The sequence below is a fragment of the Eulemur rufifrons genome, chromosome 20, assembly GCF_041146395.1.
Source record: "Eulemur rufifrons isolate Redbay chromosome 20, OSU_ERuf_1, whole genome shotgun sequence".
NCBI lineage: Eukaryota > Metazoa > Chordata > Mammalia > Primates > Lemuridae > Eulemur > Eulemur rufifrons.
This window is the reverse complement of record NC_091002.1, coordinates 7,488,276-7,516,044: the sequence shown is the minus strand read 5'-3', so window position 1 is coordinate 7,516,044 and position 27,769 is coordinate 7,488,276. Positions and strand designations below refer to the sequence as shown.

The window sequence follows — 27,769 nt, the reverse complement described above, 5'->3', positions numbered from 1 at the left end:
GAATGATCAGCCCTGTAGGTGACACACAGCATTAAGGAGGTGGGCAGTGGACCAGCAACCCCCGGGCCTGCCTGCTTTAACGTCCACCAGCACGGGCAGGGGCGTGCCCAGTGCCAGACACTGTCCCGAGGTCACATACACACACCCCAGCATCACCTCCACCCCAAGGGCCCAGGGAGGTGACATAACTCAGAGGTGGTGGCAGAGAAGGCATCAAGCCTGGAGCCATGCCCAGCTGCCCGCCCCAGCAGTGCAAGAGTGGCCACAAGCAAGTGGGCTGGGGAGAAGTTTCCAAGGAGGGGCCTGGAAGAGTGGAAGAGGCTGGAGGGGTGGAGGGAGGCTGGTTTCCAGGCACCAGGGACAAGAACGAACAAGCCACACAGGAGAGCTGGCTGAGGCCAAGCATGACAGACACTCAGAACAGCAAAAACTACCCAAGTTCTTTGACAGGAAGGGTGCATGGAGAACTCGGAAGACCTTCTAGGAGACGCACCTGCAGGACAACCGGTCAGGGACACCAGTGCCAGGAGGGAGAGGAATCGGGGAAGGAGGGGGCTGAGGAAGTGGGGGCACGCCAGGGCGCACTGGGGGCTGGAGGAGCTGGGGGCAGCATGGAGGGGCCCGAGCAAAGCAGAAGAGGCTGTGCCATGAAGGCCCCAAAAGCCGCCATGCAGGACGAGCAGGAGCTGGACACTGCTGATCAGGACCCTCCCAGCCCCCATGGGGAGAGTAAACCTGCCTCCTGGTTGGCCTCAAGGGAGTCCCGAGCTTACCTCCCCAGGCCTCTCCCTGGGATCTGCCCTGGCCAGGCGACAGCACCCCCAGGACTTGGCCTGGGAGGGGCTCATGCTCCTGTCCTCTCTCTCTGCCAAAGGCACAGGTGGCCACAGAGGAATCCACGAGAAAGGTGCCGTCTCTAGCCAACCTGGCTCACACCCACCAGCACCTCTCCCTAAATCCTGGGCCGCCCCCAAGAAGTTGAGGTCATTAGGGGTTTTAAGACCCCTAAGGGCAAAATCCAAACAAGTGAGGCCCAGGGAAACCCCTGAAGGTACCACCCGCCCTCCACTGGGGAGGGAAAGGGTCCAGGCAGTTCACGTTTGGAAATGAGTGCCGCAGGTCCCTGGGCTCTATGCCGCCCATCCCACCATCCCAGCCCTCAGCACCAGGCCCTGGGCCTGCCTCCAGCCTGCCAGGGGACACAGCCGCCCCCTGCCGTCCACCCAGCCTTCCCCTGGGGTGACTTGCACCTGCAGCACTGAGAGAGCCCACCCACCCTCACGGTCCAACAGCGTATGTCCTCGGCCAGCCAAAGGAAGCCACTTTCTGACAATCGCTGCTTCAAACCACCGTGGGTCCCACGTTCAGAAACACAGAAACCCGGTTTCAGAGTACCCTGCCACCCTGACACATTTTCAATAGTAAAAACACACCCAGTGTATGCCCACTTTTTAACTTCTGTCTCGTCAGACAGGAAGGTAAAAGAGCAGACAGCCGGCACCAATGCGTGGCCCTCAGCCCTCCTGCAGGGCTGGTTTGTCACGGGGCCGCAGGCAGGATCCAGACCACCTCACAGTGCTGCGACTCTTCCCATGCCCACAATACATCACCTACGATCACGTTATAATCTAAATAACGTAAAAAGTAAATTACTCCCTTGAGATTATGAAAACAAAATCTGCAAGGCTGTAAACAAAGTCAGAAATATCAATAATAACATCTGAAAAATTAATTATAAAATGTGAAGGTAGCGATTCACTTCATGTCACATGCATGATTAAAACTATATTCTCAGGGCCGGGCGTGGTGGCTCACGCCTGTAATCCTAGCACTCTGGGAGGCCGAGGTGGGCGGATCGTTTGAGCTCAGGAGTTCGAGACCAGCCTGAGCAAGAGCGAGACCCCATCTCTACTAAAAATAGAAAGAAATTATATGGACAGCTAAAAAAATATATATATATAGAAAAAATTAGCCGGGCATGGTGGTGCATGCCTGTAGTCCCAGCTACTCGGGAGGCTGAGACAGGAGGATCGCTTGAGCTCAGGAGTTTGAGGTTGCTGTGAGCTAGGCTGACGCCACGGCACTCACTCTAGCCTGGGCAACAGAGTGAGACTCTGTCTCAAAAAAAAAAAAAAAAAAAAACAAAAAACTATATTCTCAGAATTTGGCAGACTGAACAAAGTGCACCTGAAAATCTCTACACACACAGTATTTACACCCCCCCAAATTAGCTGGAACTCAAGAACCAGGAAAGAGGGGTGTCCCAGAAGCCCAAGAGAGACTGAAGGAGGAGGTGGCAGTGACGCGTTTGCACGGTGGCGCTGGGACAGCGCTGTGCTCGGGTGCCGTGGGCGAGGCTGCCGGACCACAGCCCCTGCGGGAGGCCTCCAAGGCAGGTAAAGTTTTTCAAGTAAACTTTATCTTTTCAAACAGTTTTAAATTTATAGAAAGGTTTATTTTAAAAAGACAGTGCAGAGACAAGCACGCTATTCAATACGCTGCCGCTCCAAGACGGTAAAGGGGAATCTCCCAGAGAGATGAGAAGGGAACAGAACTGTGAGCAGTTAGCAAACGCCAACACTGCTAGGGCCAGGTTCCCAGCATGCGCTCAGCCGTGGTACAGTCGTACACTCCATCCGAGACTCTCCAATTTGGCCACGGCCCTCAAGAGGGTAGAGTTATCCTGGGGCAGAGATGTCCCACCTCCCAGTAGCAGCAAGCACAAATCCTTCCAGGAAAAAAGCAGCCCAATTGAAGCCCTTAGGTGTTCCAAAAAGTGAGCCCACCAAAACATGAATTCACAACCAAAAACCCAAGGAAAAAACCCAACACAGGTAGGAGTCAGTAGGAACAACAATTAACAGAATCTCAGACATTAGAAAGATCTAAAATAGAACGTTAAATAACTATGAAATTATAAAGAAATAAAAGTTACAATAAAAAAGAGGAAGTTAGGTGGCAGATCTGAAAAATAACCATATAGAATGTTTGATAATGAAAAATACAATGGTTGAAGTTAAAGATTCAATAGATAAGTTGAACAGAGTTTAGATGGTTGAAGAAAGAATTGGGAAATTGGAAGACAGAACTGAAGAAAATCACCTGACACAGAGAGATAAGGCATAGAAAATAAGAAGTAGGGAGTAAGAGGATGAATGGCAGTCTAATCAGAGCCTAGAGGGGGCCACATGGGGAGTACAGGATGCTAAGAGAAAGGAGACTAATTTCTTTTTCCAGAATGAGAGCAGTTATAACGATATTTACAGATAACCCACCCTGAAAGAGCTCATCAGCCACAGGCCATCCCTTGAGGAACTTCTCAAGGCTGCCCACCAGGAAGAGGCAAAGGATCCCGGACTCTGAGCTAAGAGGCTTCCTGGGAGTTGCATTTGTGTCTCAATTTTTCAGCTATTTCCAGGGAGGGACTCAAAATCTATGAGCCACAGCCTCAAATGATGCATGTCCTTCCTTTCCCCGTTTTGGTAGCCATTCTAAAAGTATACTTTCTAAACCCCAAACTCTAAGGAAAGTTCTAGACATTTGGGGAGCTCCAGGCTGGTGTACTCTGTGCTCTGAAGACTTGTCTGGGGGCCCAGTAAGGACTGGAGGTCTCAGATAATCCCCCACACCATGTCTTCTCAAGGCCCCTAAACTATGCATGTAAGTATTTGATAAAAAATATGACACTGAAATTGCTCCTAACACATACGAATGTGAAACATGTTCACCTGAAAGCCAGTTACAGAGCCCTTCTTGTTCATGGTTTCCACCGTCTCTGACAACTGTTTATAGCCCAACTAAACACTGAAAGATCGATGGGGCATGCTTTAAAGTTGCTTGGACACAAAACCACTGTCCTCCTCCAAGTTTACACACTTTCAGAGAAATGAGTGATGACTTTTCCTGACAAGATTACTTAATTTGCAAAGAAATAATTTACAATTACCATTAATATAACTGCTTTTGTTTAATGTCTGACATTTATTCTATTTCTGAGAACACACCTGGGAGTGATAGAACCATGTATCAGATAAACCGAGATCCTGTGACCAGTGAATGAGGGGCCAGAGTGCATGTGTGCCCAGTCAGTGCCTGCCCCCCTCACCCTCCTGACAATGATACAAAAGCAGGCTAAGGAACGTCTCCAAGAGGCTTTGGTCTAACAGGAGATCAGATTCATGCAGGTGGAGCATTTAGTGCCACTGCAGGGGACAAGTGTGGGCAACAGAGGGGCAGGAGGGAGGGGCCCAGCCAGAGGGAGGTGGGAGGGCACCAGGCAGGGAGCCAGGGGTCCAGCATGCTCCCAGGGCAAGCACTGGGTGTGGGGTTGGGGCTGAGGGTGTCAGGAAGGCAAGTGGCCAAAACAGACAGGGGACAGAAAAGGCAGGAAAACCCCAGACCATGTCTATTGTCTTGGGATTCATGACTCATCCTGTTCTGACAAAATCACCCTCTTCATAAACCTGGGTTGCATTTTTTTAGTACATCCTGGCTGACAGAGGGGAAAGCAGTCCAAATGGGCCAAGATTCAGAAACGACCAAGGAATATCTCTGCAGATGCTGAGTAGGACCAACTGCAATTCCATGGGGCTTTAAAAAAGGTGACTCCCATATTTATCTCCTAAGACAGGTGCAGGAACACACAACGGACTCAGCAGTGTCAGTCAGCCCAGCACCATGTCATTAATTCTCCACGTCTCCTCCAGGTCTTGGCTGGATTTGCCTTCACTCGGCAGAGGGGATGTGAGGAGGAGCAGCAAAGTCTGGCCCCAGCCTCTGGGAGGGAGGAAGGAGCACATTTGCAGCTTTGTTTCCAATTTGAAAACACCTCTGATGAGAAATTTTTTCTTTTTCTCCTTTTCTTTCTTTTAGAGATAGTATCTCACTCTGTCACCTAGGCTGGAGTGCAGTGGCATGATCACAGCTCACTGCAGCCTTGAACTCCTGGGCTCAAGCAATCCTCCCACCCCAGCCTCCTGAGTAGCTGGGACTATAGGCACAAGCCACCACGCCCAGATAATTTTTATTGTCTTTATTTTTTTTTTTTAGAGAGGAGGTCTCACTATGTTGCTAGAACTCCTGGGCTTAAGCGATCCTCTCACCTCGGCCTTCCAGAGTGCTAGGATTTCAGGCATGAGCCACTGTGCCTAGCCCTGACAAGAAATTTTAAAAGTTATGTCGTCAATGTCACAGGAAAAAAAAAATACAAAATGACTTCTATAGTATGATCACAAATAAGTAAAAGTTTCTAAAAAATTTGTAAAGTATATTAAAAAAAACACTCTCAAATACTGTAAGGACATAAACTATCCACAAAGGAACAACATCAAAACGTAATAGCAGTCAACTGCCCTTGGAGGGTATGCCTATGATTCTTTTTGGTGAATAAAAATTTCAGGTGTACAACAGGCGAGGGGCTGGGTGCTGACCAGGGATGCACTCTGGCCCTGCATGTGCAGGTCACGGGATCTTGGTCTATATAAGGCCTGGTTCTAGCACTCTCAGGTTTGTTCTCAGAAATAAAATAAATGTCAGACATTAATATTAATGGTAATTATAAATTTTTTCTTTGCAAATTAAGTAATCTCATCAGAGAAAGTCCTTACCCATTTCTCTGAAAGTGTGTAAACTTGGAGGAGGACAGTGACTTTACATCCAGGTAATATTAAATTTTTATTTAATGTGTGCAATGTGATGCTTTGATATACACATACATTGTAATATGATTGCCACAATCAAGCAAATTGACATGTCCATCGGCCAGGTGGGGTGGCTCACACCTGTAATCCTAGCACGTTGGGAGGCCGAGGCAGGAGGATCACTTGAGCTCAGGAGTTCGAGACCAGCCTGACCAAGAGTGAGACTCCATCTCTACTAAAAATAGAAAAAAATAGCTGGGTGTGGTGGTATGCACCTATAGTCCCAGCTACTCGGAGGCTGAAGCAGAAGGATCGCTTGAGCCCAGGAGTTTGAGGTTGCTGTGAGCTAGGCTGACGCCACTGCACCTCCAGCCTGGGTGACAGAGAGAGACTCTGCCTCAAAAAAAAAACACAACATACATCACCTCACATAGTTTCCTTTTTTTGTGGTGGGAATCTACTCTCTTAGCAAATTAAGATCTACTCTGTTAGTAAATTTCAAGTAAATTTCAAGCACAATAGAGTGTTGCTAAGTATAGTGGCAGTGCTGCACATTAGGTCTCCAGAACTTACCTTGTAACTGAAAGTTTGTACCTTTGACCACCATCTCCCACTCCCGACCCCCATCCCGCCCCCAGACCACCTTCCACTCTCTGCTTCTGCCAGTTCCACGCTTTTAGGCTCCACACGTAAGTGGACCATGCGGTGTCTGTTCCTGCGCCTGGCTCATTTCGCTTAGCATGATGTCCTCCAGGTTCCTCTACATCAGTGCAAATGGAGGCATTTCTTTCTTTTTAAAGGCAGAATAATATTCTATCATATACATACACACATACGTGTATATACACATATATGTGTTTCCATATCCTGTATGTTGTTAGTAATGCTTCAGTGAGTATGGGAGTGTGGCCATCTGTTAGAGACAAGGACTTTATTTCTGGTGGATGTACACCCAGCAGTGGATCACATGCAGATGGATCGTGTGATAGACCTGTATTTAATTTGTCAAGGACTCTCCCTACTGTTTTCATAATGGCTGTATTAATTTGCATTCCCACCAATAATAAATTGTATGAGGTTTTCCTTTACTCTGCATCCTCACATCCTCACCAACACTTATCTTTTGTCTGTTTGATAACAGGCATCCTAACAGGTGTGAGGTGATCACTCACCGTGGTTCTGACTGCATTTCCTGGACGATCAGTGAAGCTGAGCACCTTTTTAATTCACCTGTTGGCCATTTGTATGTCTTCTTTTGAAAAATGAATGTCTATTCTGGCCCTTTGTCATTTTTTAATCAGCTTATTTGGTTTTGCCATTGAGTTGAGTGAATTCCTTATACATTTGGGATATTAACCTCTTAGAGGATATATGATCTGCAAATATTTTCTCCCATCTGTAGGTTGCCTGTTCATTCTGAGTGTTTCCTTGGCTGTGCAGACTTTTTACTCTGATGTGATCCCACTTGTTAGTTTTACCTTTGTCACCTGTGCTTTGAGGTCACATCCAAAAACTCACTGCCAGGACCAACATCATGGAGCTTTCCCTGTGTTTTCTTTTAGGACTTTTATGGTTTCAGGTCTTATGTTTAAGTCTTTAATCTATTTTGAGTTGATTTTTGTTCACGGTGTAAGATAAGGATCCAATTTCTCAATATGACTTTTAAAATTAGGCATTTCCAAATTTCTTGGCATACTTGGATAGACAGACCACTATAAACATTTTTATGTACTAAAACATAACATTCCCAAAATTCTGATACTTAGTATTATTTGTTTTAGTAACTTATTTTTATTAGCCTATACTTCTTGGATTTTCCCCAAATTTCCATATTTTCAAAAAAAGTACAGCCACAAAAACAAAGCCACCAGTGAAAAAAGATCCAAGTTATCATTTTTCTGTGCTTACAATTTAAACAGCTCTAAAACTTTCTATAACATGCCTCCATAAGTAGAATTTACACTAAAGTAAATATATTTCTGTTTTAAAGAAATTTACAAAGTAATTTAGATATGTAATTTAAGTCCAAGCATTCTCCATGCCTCAGAGTCAGTCTCTTAAATGTGATAGTTCAGTGGAAACTGATGTAGATTTGTGCTCGGCAGGAAATCTGTCTGGCCCACACGTGTTCCATGAATATTTTATTTTGAATTAATGTTTTGAAAGTTTTAAATTATTTATACAAAGAATGTTATATGATGACTCTAACCTTTATCAAGGTTTATTCTGTTAGTAACATCAGACAAAAGGAATTATTAGAATATATAATTTCCAAATTACACTGGTATACAGTAATATACAGTAATTTAAATTTTCTATTCTGAGCCACTGACAAAATTTCCTACCTTGGACAAAAAAAAAATATTAAATAATTACATAATATTCCTAGAAAGGAGACTAAGGCCTGAAAGTTACCCAGATGTACTAAATGTTTTGAATACGGAGAGAAGAAACATAAATAATCTGCGATGAAAAGTCGTAGAATTTAACAATCTGATATATATTTATTTAACCTTTTAAAACTTTATCGTTTCCGTTCTAAGGTGCTCCCTCGCTGGGCCAGATGCAGAAGGGAGCAGGAGCCACATGACTCTGCCTCCCCTCCCCTTGTCTCAGTCCAGCCACCCCTGCTCACTGCACTCGTGCACGGGGCCTGCTCTCTGCTCCGCTAGCACTGGGGCCTCCAGACCCACTCACAGCCCTCCAAGGAGCCATCTAATCAATTCAGTGGGTCATGACCTGCATTTGTTAAAAAATGAAATAGGCTGGAGCAGAATAACATGAAAGGGAAATAGAAAGGTCTGTGCTGTCCTTGGACCCTGCTTCTGAGCTGCAAGGTAGTGTGTGCACACACATGTGTGCGCATGCCTGTGCACACCAGGTCCTAACAGGACACACATGGCCCACCATGGGTGGTCGTACAAGGGCCCTGATGGCTGCTGCGTGGAAAGCCCTGTCCCTCCCTGCTCTGTCTGCATCTCCATCCCCTCAGTGTGGGGCACCCTCACATGTTCCAGCTCTCACCTGCAACCTCATCTGGTGAGTTCACCTACCTGGTTCAGCTTCACCAACACTTTCTCCAGGAAGCTTTCCTTGCTACCCTCTGGTCACACTAGGCCACCTGGGACCGGCCTGGCCATAGACATGACAATTTTCCTCGCAGAAGAGCTCCACGGTTCCTTGGCGACAGGACATAGGAAGGGGCTGTTGCATAGACGTTGCAGGTGCCTGAGTGAAGGGGGCTGCTCCGTGGCCACCCTGGCACTAGGACACACACGGACGTGGTCAGTCCGCAGCCAGCGGCCAACACCAGCTTTGCTCCTGTTCATACACGTGTGCACACATCCCATGTGCACGCACACACATTACTTCTTTTTGAACAGAACAGCAAGCAGGTTCACCAAAGAGACAACTGAAGATAAGACCTACACGGAGACAACATGGAGGCAAATATTTCTAGGTCCAACCTGTGTCATTTACAGTAAAGGATTTTTGTGATCCGACAACAGAAGGCACTGCAAGTGTGTTCAGTGCTACCAGGGACAGACGGGATGGCGGGAAGAAGGGGGGACACAGAGACAGGTGCGTGGGCCAGCACAGTGGGGTAAGGGCTGGGCTCGGCAGTAGAGAAAGCACCTGCGCTGACTTGGATCTGTGCTTCTCTTTTTAAAATGTGCACGTGTGGGGCGTGTGTGTGTGTGTGTGTGTGTGTGTTCCAAAGAGCTCCTCAACCTGCAATAAAATCAGAAGAAACCGAATTGGGGGCAAAAACCACGACGACAGTATCTTTCAAAGAATTTAACAACTAATATTCTTTTTGTATCCTTGGTAGAAGCCTAAGATAATTCCTTATAAAAACAGGATATTGCTTTGTCACCCAGGCTGGAGTGCACTGGCAGGATCATAGCTCACTGCAGCTTTGAATTCCTGGGCTCAAGCAACTCCTGCCTCAGCCTCCCAAGCAGCTGGGACTACAGGTGCTCACTACCACGCCTGGCTAATTTTTGTATTTTTTGTAGAAAGGGGGGTCTCACTATGTGGCCCAGGCTGGTCTTGAACTCCTGGCTTCAAGCAATCCTCCCACCTTGGCCTCCCAAAGTGCTGGGATTATAGGCATGAGGCACTGTACCCAGCCCCTTGTAAAAACTTTTAAAAGTCCAAAGCAATAGCCTGATGTGGTGGCATCCAGGTACCACACTGATGAACGCAATGTAAACGTCTGACTTGGGAGTGTTTCTTCCCTTCACACAATCACCCTCTGTTGAAATAAAGTTTGTGTGATCCTTTTACCTAATAGCCTTACCCAATTTAAGAAGGACAGGAGTCCTCCCATATGTACACAAGCTGGAAGTCACAGAGGGATCTAGGATGACATTTATGACTTAGAATCCCAACATGACAATGCTAAACTTCCCGCAAGAGAAAGGGAACCTAAAATGCTTTGTGCAGAAGGCGGCACTAAGCACAGCTGGTGGCGGGAGCTGCCACGGATGCTCTTCTGAACAAAGTGCTCACCATGAGCCGGAGCCTACACTCCCAGCAGAGGTCGAAGCCCAAGCCCAGGGAAGTGTTTTCTTGTATTATATAAACTGAGATTAGCTTCAGAACAGCCTCCCAGCATAGTTACACCCTGACATTCAAGCCTCTGTCTCCCTCGGTCTGTGTCCAGCCCCCAGCATCCCTGTTGGCTGTGTCCAGCACAACCCTGGGCTCCAGCGGCATGGGGTGTGGGTCACGAGCGGCCTCTGCCCACAGGGACAGGCAGCGTGTGGGGAAATGCACGCTGAGAATGTTTTCCTCACTCCCCAAACGTCTGCTGAGCACCTGCGACGCCCCAGCCATCTGCGAGACGCTGGACACACAAAACAAACACGAAAACCCCACAAGACGCAGCGCTGTGCTGGCACAGCGTGTGGGGGCTGGAGGGTCTCCCGCTGCCAGGCTGAGGAAGGGAGCCCTGGGGTAGGAGTGGAGGGGCCGGCTGGACGGCAGGAGGCTCCACAGCGCTCCAGGCAACTGGGGGGCTTGGCGCCAGGGGCAGCAATGGGAGTGAGAAAGTGTAAACTTAGGGGCACATTCTGAAGGCTGGGCCCATAGGTTTGCTGATGTGGAGGATCGGAGGGCTTGGGCCTGAGCAAAAGGGCCAGTGCCATCCTTTCCTGCGGCGTGGGAGACCATGGAGGAGTCCAGGTCGGATGGGGACACCCAAGCCCGACGGGCCTCCAGGGCATCCACAGAGAGAGGGGCATGGTGTGGATGCCTGGCCAATCCCGGGCCAGGGAAGTGGTGCCTGCTGCAGAGGCAGGCCGGGAGGGCACCACGCCAGGGACACTCACAGCCATGGCCGGAGGTGGTGAAGACCTGGGAAGCGGGGGAAGCCAGGGGGACCAGGAAGAGGTTGTCCAGAAGCCTGAGGAAAGCTGGTCAGACGCTGGGAACGGAGGCAGCTCCTGCCACTTGGAGAGGTTCCCGCCTCGAGCTCACATGGAGGATGACACGCATCTCAAGGGACCCCAGGCCTGCCCACTGTGCGTTCACAGCGTGGTCTGCAGCGGGCGCCCGGTGCAGCACCCACGGGGACGGGCAGGAGAAGACACAGGAACCTTGGAGAACTGAGAACATCACAGGGAAGGGAAGATGCTAGCACTCGGTGACCAATTTCTTAATGAAGAAAAGGGGGAAGATGTGAAAATAGAAAATAATAGTTTCCCTCGAGCATACCAGGTCTTCTTACATGGATAACAAGACTTGGAGTGTGGGAAGATGAGAGGAGGATCTGTGACCGGCGCGTGGAGGGGGTGGGAGCCTCCATGGGCAGCCTCAAGGCACCGCCGTCGCCCAGTCCCAGGGGCAAGAGATGTGCTGACCCACAGGCAGCAGCTCGGGGAGGCGCCACGCGGAGGGGCTGGCCCAGACCGACGCACAGGACAGAACGTGCCCCTGGGACACGGGGCGCTCCGTGCACTCCAACTCAGCAGCCAAGACTGTCACTGCAGGGCCCCAAAAGAGCGTAAGCACGAGAAGGACAACATGGGAGAGGTGGGCAGTGACGGACTGATGAGAGGAACATAGTTAATTTAGGCTAAAAATCAGAAACTCAGTCAAATGCAAAAAATGTCCCTAATAGCCTACCAAGCTCATCCTACAGAGGTTCAGAGATGACCCAGGTCAACGTGTCCTCAGAAAGGGCATGCCCGCCCTGCTCCTCTCGCGTCCCCACGCTGGGCCACAGCACCCCCCTGCCCCAGTCTCAGCCCCAGTGCAACCTGGTCTATTCCCCAGGCAGGAGCTGGACTCTGCCGCGGATGGGGGTATGCGCCACCCTCTGCAGTCCCGAGAGAGAAGGGTACAGGGTTCCAGCCCAGTGATGTGGGGGCCTGCACACTGGGGCCAGAGTTGCCCTCACATGTTGCCAACGGCCCACCAACTTCTGGTCACTTCCATCTCCTTTGTTATCCTCCCACTTCCCCAGGCTCCGGCGCAGGCGCCACCCTCCTCAGCGCACAAGTGCCCATTGTCCTCGAGCCTCGCCAGGTCACGCTCTGCAGCTACCCCCGGAAATCCACCTGCCCAGGCTCTCAGGAGACTGTGGGGCCCAGCACCGCCTACAAAAGAATGTTTGACTACTATTTTTTTTTTTTAAGAGTGTAACCTTTTTTAGTGTTCAAGTATTAAACAGGATATCAATGCACAAAGAGGGAAAAGCTCCTTGGTCTCCAGAAAGTTCTTCCCCTCACATTCTAGCAGCCAAAGATACCTCCCTGTGCTCAGAGAAGTCAAAACTAGGTTACTTTATGCCCAGCGTGCTTCAAAATCACTCAAAGACTTTGCCTCAAGAGACGAACCTTCTGCTCTGCATCAAGCTCAGCAGAACTGGTATTTCATGAACAAGGAAGGCCGATTAGAGACACTGACAGACCACAACCTGAAGGCACCCCCCCACGCAGCCCTGGACGCCCCACCCAACATTGGTGTGCTGACGTCTGAGGACTCGGGAGCCACATCCCCAGCGAGGGCAGACAAGGAGGCCACAGAGAAGCCAGGCAGCCTGGGCGGCTCCAGACAACTGTCACGACAGACGAGCCCCATGTGCTGGCAGGGACCAGGAACTGGGCGCTCACTCGGGGCGGGAACTTAGTCCCACCACTCAGAGGAAGGAAAGATGAAACTGCCCCATAAAATTCCACCCATGACTCTGTAGCTGTGACTGACTAACCTGCCGCTGCCTTAGCACCGTGCGCGGGGCGCGGGAGGAGGGAGGCCGGGCTCCCCAGGCCTGCAGCAGCCACTCGCCCAGGCGCACCCCAGCACAGCAAGGGCGCTTGGGAAGCAGGGGCACAGTGTGGGCCGACCGTGCATGCTCCCCCGACCCGGACTGTTCGTGTTTCTTTGGGGATGTGGATTTTAATGTCTCTTCATTAGTATCTTGCTAGCGTCTGAGTGGAACACCCGGTGTTAGTAAGGCTTATTAAACGTGATAGATTACTTTATTCTGGCAAAGGGGCAAACATATTTTTGAAGTCGACTTAAGATAGGGAGACCATCGCCAGCTCATATGACCAGTGAGAGTCTCTGCTCTCTCCTGGCAGCTGGGCTGTGCTCTCTGGGTGACGCTGCAAACAGCTCCTGGAGAGGCTGGAGCTCCCCACTGCAGGAGGAAGGGAGCTCACAAGACAACAGGACCTTCTGGAAACACATGTACAAAGCAGAGCTTCTGCTGAACACACGTGCTGTGGGTGGGGCCCTCGCATTCCCGTGGTGCCCCCGTTGTAGAGGTGAACAATCTGAGGCCGAACGGGAGAAGCAACTCACTGGCGCTCACACAGCTGGCCGGAGGGCTGGTCTCCAGCATGGGGCCTCCCTTCCCTTCCTGCATGGCCTCAGCACGGCTACCAGCCTCCGCTGTGCCGGACAGAGCGGCGCCTGGTGGGGCTGCAACAGTTCCCACCGGCCTTCCCACCTCCCACCTCACCTCCCACCGCCCCTCACCACCCCTCACCCTGCACGCCAGCAAGTTCAACACACCACATCAACCGGAGTTTAACACGCTCAGGGGAACAACTTATTTGCCAGTTTAAGCATTTGCAAGTTTCAAAAGGAAGTCCAAATCATTCATATAGGCAAGTACCAAGGTAAATTTTTTATGACTTTTTTTCACTGAGAATAAAAAACAAAGTTTTCTAAAACTTGCACTAATGTACTATTGAAGGGAAAGTGCTGCCTACAAATGTGAAACAGTAATGGATTAATCAGTCCACTCAGGACATTACAGCCCCGAAGTCATTTTCCCACACGGGACATGAACCGGAACTCACAGGAGCAGGTTCCTGCTGCGCTGAGACAGCCGGAGGCGGCCGCGCAGCAGCAAGACCAAAGCTGCCCTCCACCCTCGCGGCAGCTGCGCTAGAACAGGGGCTATGAGACGCGGAAGAGCCCGTGCTCGTCGCGTGAGGCTCACTCTCAACCGCCTGGCAGCTCCGCTTCCACTCTCTGCTCAAAGGGAAGGACGCAGTTCATTTTCCTGTAATGCATTTTCCAACACCCACACTAGTCATTTCTGAACCAGCAGCTTCTCCTTCAGTTCTCTATAAAAGATCTTAATTAGATATTAGGAAAACATGTTCAGATTAAACCATTCCCATTAAAGAATGAGCTTAAAATTGGTGCCCAGCAATTAGCGGCAGCCTTCTGTACATAATTTATTTCACCTTTACCTCAACCTGGCATAGCCACAAGAGGAAATACAAATTACTCTTTTTATTTAATCTCAACCCTTTTAAAAACCATTTTACAGTAAGTTCAACTTTATAAGCTCATATAATAATCACTAAATATGATTGTTAGTAGCATATATATGCACAGGTAGCAGAATCATCTCATTACATTTAAAAATGGAAGCCAGGAAGTAGTAATTTAAAGAGTACTATAGATTTTAATATATTTAACCTAGTTGAAATTTAATATTTCAACAAAATTAATTCACTCACATCTTTAAAATCTATTAGAATTGCTATGGAAAAGGAAAGACTAACATTTGACACTTTCTGTAAGTTCTGACTCAAAGCCTGGCAGCTTGGGTGTCCGAGGGGCTGAGGCTGGTCCAGCGACCCCGGACGCCCAGCCTGGCTGTGGACATCAGCGCTGTGGCCGAGAGCCCCCGAGCGCCTCAGCATCTACCCCCACAGCACGCGCTTCAACTCTGCGCCGCAACACAAGAAAAGCATTTTCAACAACCGTTCGCTAGTCACTAAACAGGCTGCAGACAGAGCAGTACAGGATGGCAAGCTGTCTTACAATTGTTAAATGGCAAGAAACAGCCGGAATAACTTACCTGCTGGTCATTGAAAGTGTGCGTTTCATCTGACAACCCTTTTCCCAAATTCATCTTTAGACAAGAAAACTTCCGTATCACAGCAGGCACCCAGCTCTAAAATACACCACTGAACACCACAGCATGCCTGTGCGTGGCAGAAAAGTTTAAAGACGTTTCAGATGAAGTTCCATTTCGTTCCCTTCGTAACCCATAGCAACAGGATACTGCAGGAAGCTGTGATTTGCCAGGGATTCAGACTCTATCTCAATTGTCTCATACAAAGGAAAAAAAGCCATTTACATAAATCATGCTGTGAGATCATTTTTAAAGTATTTCCTCTACCAAATCAGAAGAATAAAACTTCAGCCGATAGGGGTAATTTCTCAGTCAGTACAACAGCTGCAGAGAATTTGTTTTGTTTTTTTTTAGCATAGTGGTGCAGTTCGGAAACCTTAATTACAGTTGCTGATGGTTCTATTATAAGCCTCCATATGCACAAGTTTACTTGGTGCCAGCCAGTGAGATCTGGCATATTCCTGAAAATCTCCCCAGTGCTGTCCAAAGTCCATGATCTGTTCTGCCTCCCAAATACCCAAAACAACCTGAAAGTGACTAAACCATGATGGATCCTGGCTTAAAAAAGGAAGAAGGAAAGAAAACGAAAACTATTTGTAGAACCTACCTAGGATACCTATCACTGCAAAACTACCAGTTAACTCCCTGGAGATGTGGGGTAAACTGCTCACCCCACCCCAGAGTGCTTCCCTGCTGTCAGTCTTTCAGCATGGGACATGCAGGGTCTAATCGTAACAGGCTCTGGGAATCCTAACCCTAGAACGTTAGGCTCAAGAGGACCTGGGGAAGCTCCTGGTCCAGGAATTGCAAACTCAATGCCTGCTGGGTCCACAGGCTGGAAGCACATCCTGGGTCTGGGGTCAGGCAGCTGGGAAGGTGATGAGCCAGCCTCACTTTCACTTTCCGTGGGAGAAACACGAGCATCCCAGCATGAATACTCAGTGAACAGAATACACAGCCCTGGGCACACGCCGTGTCTCATGCAGAAATGTATTTAATACCATAGCTGCCTGCAATAGTGAAAATGTACAGACAACCAGGCATCAGCTCAGGCTTCCTTAGACAGCGTTTCCCAAGAGATGCGCCTGCCATACAGTACACCGTGCGTCTGTGAGCAGGGGAGGGGTGGAGGCTCACTTTCACCAGCTCAGCACCACCACCACTCACTGCAGGGGTGCTACGGACTGTCTGAGGGACAGAGGTCGGAGAGGTGTCCACGCCCCAGGCCAGGGAGAGTGAGGGGACTTAGAGAGGGAGCAGAACAGAGTGGGGTGGCCCCTCTGCCAGGCACCCGCCTGGAGGACATGGGCAGGAGTCCCCAGAGCAGCTCCTCCTCTCCCTCTGCGGAGCTGCTCCTCCTGAAAGGTGCTCCACTCCCGCTCCTGCCATCAGCCCAGGTAGTGGCCTCCAGCCCTGGCTGCTGGGAGCCCTGGTCAGCCCTGCAGGCCTGGGGTAGCCTCAGAAGCCCCAGTCCTTGGCAGGCCTTGCTGGCAAGTGCCATCACCCCACCCACCTCGCCTGTGCTCTGCACCAGGGTCTAAACCAGCACGACAGTAGGCCACGTGACAAAACGGGTGGGGGGCACTTACACACTAGGCCCATTCCTGAGACTAAATCTGTCTGTCCAACAAAACCAGCATCATCCCACCTCCTCTGCCCATGAGGCAGCCTCGAAGTGCAAAAGCTGCCTGATACACACACAAACCCTTGAGGGTGGCCCCAACACTAAGACAAGGGACCTGGCTGAGCCCCAGGTGACAGCCACGGCCAGGTGTGGTCCAGTGGACTCACAGGATGGGATGTGGGGCACCATGCCGGCTCTCCCGCCAGCAATCTCCCCTTCCATGCCCCTGACTCCCCCTCCTGCCCCACTGCCCACCTTCACCCCAGCACCCACTTTCTCACACAAGCACAGCCACACCTGCACCCCACACACACACTTGCAGAGAAAGCCAACAGGAGGGCCGTGGAATGACAGTTATCAGCTCTCATGGGGGGCTAGTCCAAATACAGGACCCTGTGGCCTGGCTGTTCCCTCACTGACTTGAGGAGCCTGTACTACCTTATAGTATTTTGTAGGAGACAGTGGCCTCCAGGCCAGAGCAGAGGACAAGGGCATCCTAGCCCCACAGGCCCACAAGAACACAGGGCCACCAGCCACAGGGCACGTGGGGAGCGTGTGCAGCGGAACCTTCTGCTGGGAACTTGGGAAACCGCCTAGGTTACTACTTAAGTGCCAAACTTGTTTTCACTTTAATCATTTCAGACAGAAATATCTTTGTCCCGCATGTTCAGTCAAGGACTGAAAAGGAAGAAACACGATTTCGTCTTATCTGTGTGGTTTACTGAGTAGCCCCAAAAGCAGCCTCGGGCCTCTCTGGGTCTACATGCTGCTGTCCCATCACTAACAACCAGTCCTTCCGGGTTCTTCTGTCTCTTTTGGGGCTTTCTTTATCTCCTCTTCAGCCCCTCCTCTTCCTCCGTCAGGTAAGGAGAGTCTTGGGAGAGACAGAGTGGGGGCCGGAACGCCGGGCAGACTTCCCTGGCCCTCCAGCTCCTGGCTCCCGCAGCACGCGCCCTGGGTGAGGAGAGAGCGAGCTCAGGGAGCTCCTGACGACACCTGTTTCGAGAGTTCTGGGCGCCAGCCTGCTCTCGCCGCGTCCGAGTCCTGCTTCCGTCTCCCCCACTTGGTGCATGGGGTGGAGCAGCTTCCGGCCCCAGACTGAGAAGCCCAGCACAGCCCCGCACACATACACACCAGTGGCCAGTTCAGGCATGAGGAGTGAAACACAGGTGGTGTTTCACAGGCGGCGGAGCTGGCGTGGCCCCACCACGCCTGCGAGATGCTAGATTGAGTGGGAAGAGCACAAGCTCAGAAATGGCAAGTCCTTCCCATCCCTCCACTGCCAGCGCATGGCCTCCTACAGGAGCGCTGGGATCCCAGACAGGAGGAAAAGCCGAGATATGGTGAACTCGGCAAGCAAGTGCGTGGGCCTGCAAGCAGCTGTGGCGTGGGGGTGCTTTACCCCTGAATATCTGTCCGGGGGGAGCCCCTTGCCACCCCAGGGGTCTGCCCTGAGCTGGGAAATGCAGGGTAGGCACTTGAGAGTGCCTGGGAGGGAGAGGCCCAGCGATGGCCTCGAGGGACCAGCCAGAACAGTGGGGCTTGGAGAGGCAGAGGGCATCGAGAGTGGGAAGTGAGGGGCCCGGAGGCAGATGCAAGATCCCACGGGAGATTTGTCCTGGGCCAGCTGGAAAGTTTCAGGGAAGGCAGAAGGGCCCGTGGGTGGCATGGGGTCTCCAGGGCCGCCAGAGAGTGCCTCCCTGACCCTGGGCCTCCGTGTGGTATCACCTGCCTCCCAGGCACCTCTCACTAGTTACCACCCCCACCCCACTCAGCATCAGATGGAGGGGGCACCCCCAATGCCCCACTGACCAGGACTTCCTGAGTCTTCTGCCCAGGCCAGAGGGGACAGAACCACACGCCCTGCTAGGGTTTTCAGATCACAGAAGGTAGATGCACAAAGGGCAGGAGCAAACGGCACGACCCAGATGACCTTGGCCACAGCCCCGCCGCCTCTACAGGACCTTTGGCACATTCAGCCCTGCCAAAGCCTGGCCAGGGTGTGGTGAGCAGATGAGAGGCATGAGTTGGAGGAGGGGGTCTCTGCAAATGACCCCTGGAGATGCTCAGGGAAACACGGCCTCAGATTCGAGAGCAGACCCTGGGTTCTCTCCCTGCTCTTAACCCCTGGAAGCCTCTGGTGGCCAGGCCAAAGGCCGGATTGTGACCCCTCCATGAGGCCCCCAAAAGGGGCCATTATGGTGTCCAAGCCTTGTGAGCAGGGCCCTCAAACCTCCCTCAGCTGGGCTCTCCCCATTCTCGCACCCTCCAACCCTGACCATAAGCAAATGCACGACTGGCACGAGGTAAGTCTGACCCTGCACCACCAGCCCTGGCCTGATCGTCACACAGCCTGGGGATGCTGACTGCCTCCTTTCCCTCCCCAGCACCTGACAGAGGTGGCCCCCTCCCCTGGCCACCTAGAGCATCATACACCCACACTTCACCACCTGTAACCCGACCAGGAACGAGAAAACGCTCGAGGCTCTGAGAAATCCCATTATGTGGAGCTCCTGCCTCAACAGCACCTTAAAGGGAGCTTAGGTAACTGCCCACGTGAAGGGTTTAAGTAGACTGGTGCACAAAAGACCAAAACAAGCAAAAACTTCCAAGTTAAATTCCCCTAGAAATGGCAAAGTAGCAAACATAAATAAGATAAAAAGAGCTTATTTTGCAATGTCTGTGGGATTTCACTCCTGGATAAGGTGATGTGCTGCACGTGGTCCCAGGGGAGCGTCAGGCTGGACAGGGACGAGCTCCAGTAGCCACACGGCCAAGCAGGCAACTCCGGCCGCGTCAAGCCTCAGGTCTAGTCCAGGGTTTCGTCTGTGTTCTGTTCGAGATCGTAGCTCTGTGACAAGTCTCGAGGTGGCATTACTGCCACTCGCTTAGGATGACCACGGAAGCCCCTCCCACCCTCCTCAGCCCTCTCTCCCTCAAGCCAGGCTTCCCACGACAGGAGCAAAAGTGTGGCTTGGGCGCCCCCTGCTGCCCAGTGCCCACCACTGCCAGTCCCTGCATGTCCCTGTGCCCACACCTGCTGCCCACACCTGCCCCTGGCACCCGCCACAGCCACCCGATCCTGGGCCTGTAGCCCAGCTCAGGCAGAGAAGCCAAGAAGCTCCTCCCAGCGTACCCTCTAGGTGGCTGGGGATATAAATGGGTATAAACCCTTCAGGCAATGCTCAGGGTGACCCAGACTGGGCCGGGGGCTGGGCGCTGTGGGAGGCCGAAGCTGTGAAGATGGCAGGCCTGGCCCCCGGAGGCCACTGGCCCATTGGTGTCTCAAGCAAAGGAACCAGTGCAGCACAGGCAGAACAAGGGGGCCGGGTGAGTCTAGAACAGTCTGGAGCATCCGGGGGAGAGGGGTTGGGCCTCTCTAGCGGTCCTCCTGCAGGCCCAGCCTTCCACAGGACCAATCCTGTGCACGGTGGCTCTCACCAGGGTGCACAGACTCTCTGTGAAGGGCCAAGATGAGGTACTTTCAGCTCTGTGGGCCATGCTGTGCACTGTCCCAACGACTCCACGAGGCCAGGGGCCATCGTAGCCGAAACAGCAGAGAGACCGCGCACCTCCATGGGCTGGCTGCGCCCCAGGGAGACTTCATCTGCAAGAACAGGCGCGGCCTGGCCCACCCGGCCCTGACTAACCCCCTGCCCAGTCCCTGAGCCCATCTCACTCCTGGACTCCAGCCCAGGTTCCCAGGAACATGCCCCCGCCATGCCCCCGTCCTCAAGGCCCTCCAGTGTTGTCCCTTCTGGTCATCTGGGGACGTGGCAACTTGGGACAGTGGCCGCCTGGATTCCAGCAGCCCCATGCAAGATCCACCCTCCTGAGCCCCAAAGCCCCTGCCCAGCCCCCACATGCAGCCGGAGGGCCCTTCCAAACACAGCCCATCCTGCCACCTCCTGCCACTCCCCAGGCAGGACTGCTATGACCCACAGGGAACAGCCCCCAGGTTTCCACGCCAAACACTAGGGCAGTGGCTCTCCCAGTTCTCTGTTGTAAATTCACCCAAAGCTTCTGACACAGCCAGAATAAAATCCAAGGTGTCAGGCCGGCTCTCCCTCCCCTCAGTCCCTGGGACACACCAGCTGTCCCCTGGGTGGCTGTGGCCCATCCCAGGACCTCTGTGCAGCTGGATCCTCTCAGCACCACCTGGCCTTGCTGCCCTGCCCATCATCCCGCCAGACAGGTTCCTGGGGACGGATCTGTTCGTTCTTCTCTCCTACGGGGATAGCAAGCTCCCTGCGAGCAAGCCCTCGCCTGGGCCAATCCTTGCCACGCCCACAGCTCTGGAGCAGTGTGGGACCACCTCCGCATGGCCTCTGCGAGAGCAGCTGGCAAGGACACCCCCCATGCTGGGCCCCTGAGGAGAGCTGGCTTGGGCTGCACGGGGCTGCCCTGGAGACGTGGCGGCACCACCTCACCATGCATGGCAGGAATCACAGCCAGGAGACCCCGGGGGACAGCTGATGCTGTGGGTGCTCATGTCAGATGGTGACAACCGGGCCAGGCCTTGAGGGACAACAGGGCATCCCCTGTAACTTACACAGTTACAGGATTAAACTGAGGATAGGATAAACAGGATAAACAGTTACAGATTAAACTGAGTATGATAAACGCTATTTCCCCCATGACTGCACGAAACCAGGAGTATGAATGAAATACAGCTCCCGTCCATCTCAAGGCACAATCTGAGAAGGAAGCATGTCAAGTCACGGGGATGATGGATGGGGTCAGGACTCTTGGGTGAGCCCCAGCCTCTCTGGCAGCAGGGGCTTTGCAAGCCTGGGGGGCCCGTGCACTCCCCCAACTGCCGCGCCCACCTCCTCCCACAGCCCTCCAGGCCATCTCCAAAACCCAACCCTGCGCCAGGGGGTCTGCCTCCCCTCACCCTGGGGACCCGCCCCCTCTCAGCCCCTGGGTGAGCACCCAGCACTCAGCTCCGCAGGGCCACAGTTCGTCAGTGGGATTGTTCCCATCAAGCCTGTGCCAATCAGGAGGGGCCAGAGGTCCAAGAGCTCCCACCCCCCACAGCGCTGAGGCATGTGCAATCCCCACCCTGACAGTTGTCCCCATACCCTGAGCAGCCGCCTCCCAAGCCCACCCGGCTTTTGTCTTGGAGACCCACATAAGTTGGCTCAGAAGAAGCAAGCTTGGCAAAAATAAAAAAATATTAGCCAGGTATGGTGGTGGCACCTGGAGCCCCAGCTACTTGGGAGGCTGAGGCAGGAGGAGCCCAGGAGTTGGAGGCTGCAGAGAGCTGTGATGACACCACTGCACTCCAGCCTGGGTGACAGAGCAAGACCCTGTCTCAAAAAAAAAAAAAAAAAAGGCTGTAGACAGCGAGGGCTACGCAGCCAAAACCCTGGTTTCTCCCCCCCCCCCCCCCCGGGCTGCTAGGGCCAGGGCTAAACTTCACCCTCAGTGGTTACACTGAGCTTCAACCAGGAAGTCTCTGAGAGAAACTTCCTCCACTTCTTCCCTTTACAGTTCAGTTTTATATTTCTGTTGTTGTCTTAACGGTTTGGGTCTTACTTTATCTGTGCTGCCTTAAATCTTTCTATTTTTTTTCTTTTTGAAAGCAGGAGAGATATAAATAAGAGCTATCTGTAGCATTAGTAAATGCCCCACATCCTGGAGAATGCCGGGGTGTTCGCACCCCTCATGGGAGCCCCCAACCCCCACAGCGTTCCTATCTCTTGGCCTCCGAGCCAAGAAGAGTCAGTTGACGCCTGCAGCGCCCTGCGCCACGCCGCCCTGCGCCACGCCGCCACAGCAGGGCAGCACCTGCTCTCCTGAGTAGACCCTCCTCAGAGCAAAAAGGCCCTGCCCTCACACGTCCCGCCCCCTACTTCTCACTGGTCAGCAAGCTGTCGCCCGGGCCTTTGATGGCTGCTTACCAGGAGTCAGTCAACTGCCAAGACTTGGGGGTCCTGGGGACACTAAGAATCCAAAACAGAATCTGAGACACAGAACTGGAGCTGGGCTCAAACTGATATATATATTTTTTTTAATTTCTCTTTAAAATAGCTGAAGCTCTTTGATGAGGGAAAGAGTTGGAAATAATTAATTACTGGTCACTTTTTCCATTTTAATGTGATGCAACTTTTCAGGAATATGCAATTCCACAAATACTAGGATTTAGGGATCAGGTAAGCAGAGAGAGAAAATTGTTAGTTCTAAATGCCCTTACAGTGCACACGGGCACACACGCTCTTCACGGCGTCAGGCCTGGCGCCCTGGTCAGGATGCTAAGGAAAAATGTACCCTCACCCTGGCACCCTGCTCCTACCTGGCCTGGGTGGGGCCTGGAATCCCCCCACCTCAGTCACCGGCACCCTCCCCACTCCCTGCCACTGCCTTTTGAGTGAGGGAGCATGTGTGGAGAAATTTCTGCAGGTGAAGGCACAAGTGGACCAGCCCAGCTCACACATAAGCAGCAAATTGCTCTTACTCCCCAGGGATCAACAGCCCACCGTGACAACAGAGGAAGGCCCCTACAAGCTGACTCCTGTCTCCCCAGATATACTCTCCCAGGCTGGTTGAGGGCACTGTCCCCTTTAAGCCCCAGCCCCAAGCAAGAACAGACAGCTCCCCTGGGAGCCTGGCCTGCTGGAAGCATTTATGCAGGGTCAGCTCACTGGGGACCCTGCACTGGGCCCTTCCTCTTCTAGGCACTAAGTGTACCTCTAAGCCTTTCACACGATTCACACCTCTCTGTCTGCACCTGACTTTAACACCTGGAGGGCTGAGACTTCCGTGACCACATCCTTCCTCGCTGCCTCCCCCTGGGCCTTCTGCCGTGGTCATAACCAAACTGCTCTCCTTCAGAACTCTGCAACCTCACAGCAGTTGCCTCAGACTAGGACCTCTGCCCCCTGCCTCAGGAGCTCCTTCAACAAGAGCTCCACCCCCACACCTTCCCTCCCTCCCACCACCTGCCACCAGGTCATGTCCCCAGCGTAGGACCAGCCCACCCCTTGTCACTCCCTCCCACACATCCTCAGGTCCTCTCAGGCTCATTTGCAAAATCCTAATCCTACTAGCTCATACTGCTTGCTCCAGGTCTACACTCAAGCAGCTCAACAGGGCTGGAAAAAATATACACAACCATGCTGCCATGTTGTGTTGTAAACTATAGCACAAATTCAGAAAAGAGTGGAACACAGAAACATATGGCTCAGTGATTTAACACTCAGGGAAGCCCACGTGGCCCCCATCCAGTTCACAATGAGAAGCATAATAATGTACTAGCTTTTCTTTATGGTTCTACCACTGAAGCACACAACCTAAAACCGTGGTTTTCAACAGTCTTGCCTGTTTTCTTTCTTTCTTTTTTTTTTTTTTTTTTTTTTTGAGACAGAGTGTCGCTTTGTTGCCCTGGCTAGAGTGAGTGCCGTGGCATCAGCCTAGCTTATAGCAACCTCAAACTCCTGGGCTTAAGCAATCCTACTGCCTCGGCCTCCAGAGTAGCTGGGACTACAGGCACGCGCCACCATGCCCAGCTAATTTTTTCTATATATATTTTAGTTGGCCAGATAATTTTTCTATTTTTAGTAGAGACGGGGTCTCACTCTTGCTCAGGCTGGTCTCGAACTCCTGACCTCGAGCTATCCACCCGCCTTGGCCTCCCAAAGTGCTAGGATTACAGGCGTGAGCCACCACGCCCGGCCTGTTTTCAGATTTATATAACTGGAATCATACAGCTACCTTCTTTTGTGTCTGCCTTCCTCCTGTGATATTTATCCATGTTATTAAGACAGCCATAGTCCATTAACTTTCCCAGCCATAGAGCATTCCACTGCATAAATCAATCACAATTTGTTTATCCTTTCCATGGTTGGTTGGTTAGGTTGCTTCCGTTTAGGGATCTTGTGAATAACACTGTATTTAATTCTTGTACATGTCTCTTGGTTTACATGATGGATAATCCAGGAATAGTACCAAGAATAGTACTGCATTGCTGCATCACAGGGCATATGTACCTTCAAAAGTAGTAGATAACAGCCAACACTGCCACCAGGAGTTCACAAGAGTTCTAGTTGCTTCACATCTACACCAACATTTGATATTGTCAAATGTTTCCTTTTAGCCATTCTGGTGCATGTAATTCATTGTGTCTGTAATTTGCACTTCCCTGACAACTAATGTGCTTGGAAACTTTCTCACATGTTGATTTGCCATTGGGATATCACCTTTAGTAAAATGCCCATCCAAACCCCTTGCCCACTTTGGCTTATGGCTGTTTGTCATTTTCTTATGGATATGTCAGCATTCTCGGGGTACATGGGCCTTTGTGGGTTATCCATGTTGCAGGTGTCTTCCTCCTTCCCCCTACGAATGGTGTATTTTGATAAATGCAGGTTCCTAATACTAATTTTATCAAAGTCATCAGTCTTTGTCTTCACGGTTAGTGCTTTTTGTGCCTGGTTTAAAGTCTTTCCTTCCCTAACATTATGAAGATGTGTGTCTGTAACTTTCTTGTTTTGCCTTCGCAGGTTGATCTGCAACACAGTTGGAAATGTGTTTGTACGGTGTTGGGGAGAACTGAGTTTCTTTCTTTCTGTCTCTCTTTTTCCCCATATAGATCTCTGCCCCAGTGAGAAGACCACACTCACCCTGCCCTACACACACAGCCCACATGTCCACAGGTGCTGGATCTGTTTCTGGACTCTCTCTTCTACTCCACTGTCTGTGCATGTGCCAGCATTTACACAGTCCTACATTGCTCTAACTTTATAACACATTTTCATAGCGGCAGAGAAAGTTCTCCTACCTCATTCTTCTTTAAGGATACGGTTAGATCTAACAGACAGAAATGGTATACTCTTCCCGTTGCTGCCAGGTGTTTGAAGAGACCCAGATTGGCGGCGAAAGGTACAATTTTTTCACTGGCTGCCCCAAGGCCAAGACATGCACCTTCATCCTCCGTGGCGGTGCTGAGCAGTTTATGGAGGAAATAGAGCGGTCCCGCATGATGCCATCATGATCGTCAGGAGGGCCATCAAGAACGATTCGGTGGTAGCTGGTGGCGGAGCCATTGAGATGGAGCTCTCTAAGTACCTGCAGGATTACTCAAGGACTATTCCTGGAAAGCAGCAGCTGTTGATTGGGGCGCATGCCAAGGCCCTGGAGATTATCCCACGCCAGCTGTGTGATAATGCTGGCTTTGATGCCACAAACATCCTCAACAAGCTGCAGGCTTGGCATGCCCAGGGGGGCACATGGTATGGGGTGGACATCAACAATGAGGACATTGCTGACAACTCTGAGGCCTTCGTGTGGGAGCCAGCTATGGTGCGGATCAATGCCCTGACGGCAGCCTCAGAGGCGGCGTGTCTTATCGTGTCCGTAGATGAAACCATCAAGAATCCCCACTCGACTGTGGATGCTCCCCCAGCAGCAGGCCAGGGCCGAGGTTGTGGCCATCCCCTTTGAGAGGCATCCCACCCATCACATGACTGGCTGGCTGCAGGGTACACTTAGTCTCCCTGGCTTGGTTAATTGATGTTACAAGGAAAGGGTAGTAATCGGCCCATTCTATTCTCACTGGAGGTTATTTAAATAAAACTTAACACTTAGAAAAAAAAAAGAAAGAAATGATATACTCTTCCCAACAACAACAGCATACACATCCTTCCCAAGTGCACATGCAACATTTTCTAGGACAGACCATATATTAGGCCACAAATTAAGTCTCAATAGATTTGAAAGACAGATAATATACAAAGTATCTTCTCTGATCATAATGAGATGAAGGTGGAAACCAATAACAGATGTAAAATTGGAAAATTCACAAATTTGTGAAAATTAAACAACATACTCTCAAACAATCAATGGATCAAAGAAGAAATGACAAGGGAAAATAGAAAATAACTGAGGCAAATTAAAATGAAAACACAATATACCAATTATGGAATGCAGTGAAAGCAAGTGCTAAGGGGGAAATTTATAGCTATAAATGTTTACATTAAAAAGTAAGAAAGATTTCAAACCATCACCTAATTTTACAACTTAAAGAACTAGAAAAAGAAGAACAAACTAAATCCAAAGCCAGAAGAAGGAAGAAAATAATAAAGATTAGACCAGAGGCTGGGTGCAGTGGCTCATGCCTATAATCCCAGCCCTTTGGGAGGTAGAGGTAGAAGAATCGCTTGAAGCCAGAAGTTTGAGACCAGCCTGAGCAAAATAACAAGATCCTGTCTCTACAATAACAAAAACAAAAAAGATTAGACCAGAGATCAATGAAATAAAAGAATAGAAAAACAAGAAAAAAATCAACAAAACCAAACGTTGGTTCTTTGAACAGATCAACAAAATTGACAAACCTTCAGCTAGATGGACTAAGACAAAAAGCAAAAAGAATCAAATAACTACAATGGAAATGAAAATGGGGACATTATTACCCATTCTACAGACATAAAAAGAAGTATAATGGCATGATATGAACCAACAAATTGGATAACCTACATGAAATGGACAAACTCCTAGAAACACAAAACCTACAAAGACTAAGAAATAGAGAAACTGAATAGACCTGTAACTACTAAGCAGACTAAGTCAGTATCAAAAATCTCCTGACAAAGAAAATCCCTGGACCTGATGGCTTCCCTGGTGGATGCTACTAAACATTTAAAGAAGAACTAACACCAATCGTTCTCAAACTCTTCCAAAAACTTAAAGAAGACAGAATACTTCCTAACTCATTTTATAAGGCCAGCATTATCCTGATACCAAAGCCAGACAAAGACACCACAAGAAAACTACAGACCAATGTCCTTAATGATTGATGTGACAATCCTCAACCAAAAATATTAGCAAATCGAATTCAGCAGCATATTAAAAGGATTATAAACCTTGACCAAGTGGAATTTATTCCTGGAATGCAAGGATAGTTCAACATGTGAAAAAATAGATCAATGTAATATACCACATTAACAGAACCAAGGGGGAAAAAACCCACATGATTATCTCAACTGACGCAGAAAAAACATTTCACAAAATCTGACACTCTTTCATGATCAAACACTCAACAAACTAGGAATAGATAGAAACTACCTCAACATAATAAAAGCCGTATAAGAATAACCCACAATAAACAACATACTCGAA

At 50.6% G+C, this 27,769-nt stretch overlaps 1 protein-coding gene and 1 pseudogene across 1 annotated transcript in view; one reads left to right on the top strand and one right to left on the bottom strand.

Annotated features, from left to right (window-relative positions):
• RGS12 (regulator of G protein signaling 12) overlaps positions 1-27,769 on the bottom strand; it is a 148,143-nt gene that overhangs the window by 53,842 nt on the left and 66,532 nt on the right. The window lies entirely within an intron of this gene.
• Positions 612-26,095, top strand: LOC138401111 (T-complex protein 1 subunit eta-like; annotated as a pseudogene).